The 3,810-nt window shown below is 40.9% G+C and overlaps 1 non-coding gene and 1 pseudogene across 1 annotated transcript in view; both read right to left on the bottom strand.

Moving 5' to 3' along the window:
- LOC142357177 (large subunit ribosomal RNA) overlaps positions 1-1,179 on the bottom strand; it is a 3,522-nt gene extending 2,343 nt beyond the window's left edge. The window contains exon 1 of the ribosomal RNA XR_012761562.1: positions 1-1,179. This exon is cut by the window's left edge and continues 2,343 nt beyond it. This is a non-coding gene — a ribosomal RNA (large subunit ribosomal RNA).
- A 1,683-nt stretch (positions 1,180-2,862) lies between these two features.
- Positions 2,863-3,014, bottom strand: LOC142357176 (5.8S ribosomal RNA; annotated as a pseudogene).
- Positions 3,015-3,810: the final 796 nt, after the last annotated feature.

The raw sequence follows: 3,810 nt of genomic DNA, 5'->3' as shown, positions 1-3,810 counted from the left end.
TCTGCTTACCAAAAGCGGCCCACAAAAAGCTTGCATTCATAGTCCAAGTGCAATTAAGTCACAAGGACATCTCACCGATTTATAGTTTGAGAATAGGTGAAGGAAAAATTTTCCCCCATTCCTCTAATCATTCGCTTTAACCGATGAAATTGCTTTGCGAAGATTTTTCAATCTTGCTCAAGCTTTTGCTATCCTGAGGGAAACTTCGGAGGAAACCAGCTACTAGATGGTTCGATTAGTCTTTCGCCCCTATGCTCAGGTCAGACGATCGATTTGCACGTCAGAACCGCTTCGGGCTTCCACCATGGTTTCCCGTGGCTTCGCCCTGCCCAAGCATAGATCACCATCTTTCGGGTCGTGTGCTACTTGCTCTGGATCAGTCATGCAATAAGAGCAAAACCGTCCGTGGTTGCGGGACACCGAATCGGCGCCCTCACCACACAAAGTAGTGCAATTCATAAAAATTACACTGTTCACTTTCATTTCGCGTGTGCGCTTTCAATGAGCGACAACACTTGCAAGCAACTCACACTCCTTGGTCCGTGTTTCAAGACGGGCTGTAGAGAGCATTGAATAGGAAGTTGAGGTCAGACAGGCAATCAAGATCAATTTATCTCATTTTGTTTAGAATCAACAAGAAGAATTCCGAGGAAAACTTCTGCTCGATTCATTAACAAGATTTGCCAAAAGACGACAACTACACTACTCGGTAGCCGAGAATATAATATCAAGGCATTGAGTATGGTAACGCTCACTCCAGTTCCCCTTCAACAGTTTCACGTACTTTTCACTCTCTCTTCAGAGTGCTTTTCAACTTTCCCTCACGGTACTTGTTTACTATCGGTCTCGCTTTATAATTAGCTTTTGGAGAGACATATCTCCAGCTTCGAGTTGCACTTTCAAACAACTCTACTCATAGGAATGAGCCATTATGACTGGTATCGAAAATGACCTTTACAGGATTTTCACCTTCTTTGATGCTACTTTCCAGTAGACATCAGGACAAATTCACCAGTCTAGCATCAAACCATACCGGACACCGAGAAATGTTGCCATTTCTCTTCCCGATGAGCTTTTCCCTGTTCATTCGCCATTACTAAGGGATTCTCAGTTGATTTCTTTTCCTCCCCTTACTGATATGCTTAAGTTAAGGGGGTTCTCTCGCCCAATTCAGGTTATGTAGTTGATTGTCTCTTAATTGGTTCACTGACCAATATGAGACAGAAACCGATTCAGCAGTTTTGTTCGCTACTACTATCAAACACAGGTCGAAGTTTCCATTCAGTCATTAATTCCAACTTTCAAATGTTGTTGTTTCAGCTTTCGCTTACTAGAAGCAACATAATACTCGCTGCAATACAGACCTCGGGAAACCCTCACCGTGAATAAGGTTCACTCACATATTTCACTACATTTTGCGTGGGATTGGAGATGAGGCTACTCGTTCTTGCTCAGTACTAGGCTGAAAATTAACGAAACTTCGTTACAAACGTTCACATGTTGATGTTTCCGCTTTCGCGTACTCGAAACAACATAATACTAGTCTTTGTAATTTAGTTTCATAATTTCAACTGTTCTCATGCAGAATTTTTGCTCATTCTTATCCCAAATTTTGACCTGGCTACTAGTTACACTCCTTGTACTTATTGCAAAATGACCACAAATTTCAACAGCTTTCACATGTTGCTGTTTCGGCTTTCGCTTACTACAGTCAACATAATACTCGTTGCAAAATAAGTGCTCGGCATCTGCAATTTTCCAAAGACGAAGTTTCGCCAGTTCAATTTTCGCTCGCCAATTATGGCTACTAATTCACACGGTACTGAGCTCAACAACATTAAATTTGTTCAGCAAGACTTTCACATGTTGATGTTTTGGCTTTCGCCTACTAGAAGCAACATAATACTCGTCTTGTTAGCTCATTCAATGAGAATAGCTTTTCCCGTTGAGAATTTTTGCCTTCAATTGGCGTTGTAGTGAGTTTGGCTACTCAGATCACCAAATACTTGTGACAATTCGAACCAGAAATGTTTTCAATTTTCACATGCTGATGTTTCGGATTCAACCTACTAGAAGCAGCATAATACTTGTATTCAACAATTTCTGTATCAAATCCCAGTTTTCTCTGGTGCATCTTTGCCAAACTATTCCAAACTGCCTGAGTCTGAATACCAATTACAGGTACTAGTAAATGCACGTTACTAAGGACTATATAGTTCTAGGTTACTGTACACAACGACGTTCACATGTTGATGTTTCAGCTGCCGCTTACTAGAAACAACATAATACTTATCGTGCATACCTTTCCATAACTTGTCCTTTTCAGATGCATTAGTTTCCCTTTGTCTTGGCTTCTACAGTCAGACTGGCTACTAGTAACAGCACAGTACTAATCACATATCGTTCTACAGTTTGCAGACAACTTTCACATGTTGATGTTTCAGCTTTCGCCTACTAGAAACAACATAATACTCGCTGTATACATTTGTAGTTCTCTATGTAACTTTCATGTGAAGAAGTTTCGCCAGTCTTTTTGACTGTCTCAAATCTGAGTCATGCTTAGGCTACTAGTTGCTTCATAGTACTTATCGCCTCGAGATCATTGAACAAAACTTGATTTTCACATGTTGCTGTTTCAGCTTCCGCTTACTAGAAACAACATAATACTAGTCTCATTAAGTTCCGTCTCTTTGCAATTTTCTTATGAAGAAAATTCGCCATCACAATGACTCCAGCAGTTCTTGATCAAGGAATGCAATCATTGATCAGAATGCTATTATTTGAATCGGTTCTGCTTTAAGTGTTCCAATTTTATTGGAAGCACCAACAATAGAACATCAATGTGTTCAATCGAGAGTTATATAACCCTGAATCGGACGCAGTCAACAGCCGAAGCCGAGACCGCCTTTTGCGTTAGAGAGGTCGGTAAACAAATCTTGCGATTCATACCGAATTAACACATATAGCTGTGCTCCTCTTCGTAAAGCGAGCCAAGTGATCCCCTGTTGAAGGATGTATTTGGACCAATCTAGTAGCATTTGGTTTCCAACAAGCTCTCCCAAGTTAGCTTACTTATTGGGCTTTTCAACCAATTCGGTTGGCTACAAGCATCATCAAAGTACTAGCCACAGTTTGATCGCAAAATTCTACGACTTTCACATGTTGATGTTTCGGCTTGCGCTTAGCCTACTATAAGCAACATAATACTAGTCATATCATAGAGCGTGATCAGCTTGTGACGTTCTCATGATGAAGTTTCACCAACAGTGTCTCACTTCGAGCTTAAATCCAGCTACTAGTAACTACACAGTACTGACTGCAACGATAACTTTTATCTATACCTTTCACATGCTGCGCTTTCGGCCAGGGCCTACTAACGTCAACATAATACTCGATATAAACTTTTGTTCATGATGCAGCTTCCCCATGCAGAAGTTTCGCCTTCAAATGCTCTCTTGGCCATATGACGTAAGAAAAGGTTACTAGTAACATCACAGTACTAGCCACAGTTTGATTGCAAAATTCTACGACTTTCACATGTTGATGTTTCGGCTTGCGCTTAGCCTACTAGAAGCAACATAATACTAGTCATATCATAGAGCGTGATCAGCTTGTGACGTTCTCATGATGAAGTTTCACCAACAGTGTCTCATTTCGAGCTTAAATCCAGCTACTAGTAACTACACAGTACTGACTGCAACGCTAACTTTTATCTATACCTTTCACATGCTGCGCTTTCGGCCAGGGCCTACTAACGTCAACATAATACTCGATATAAACTTTTGTTCATGATGCAGCTTCCCCATGCAG

This window comes from Convolutriloba macropyga, unplaced genomic scaffold (assembly GCF_964194025.1).
Source record: "Convolutriloba macropyga unplaced genomic scaffold, txConMacr16.3 SCAFFOLD_6108, whole genome shotgun sequence".
NCBI classification, from domain to species: Eukaryota; Metazoa; Xenacoelomorpha; order Acoela; family Convolutidae; genus Convolutriloba; species Convolutriloba macropyga.
Note: the sequence above shows the minus strand (reverse complement) of the source record. Positions and strands in the feature narration are given on the sequence as shown.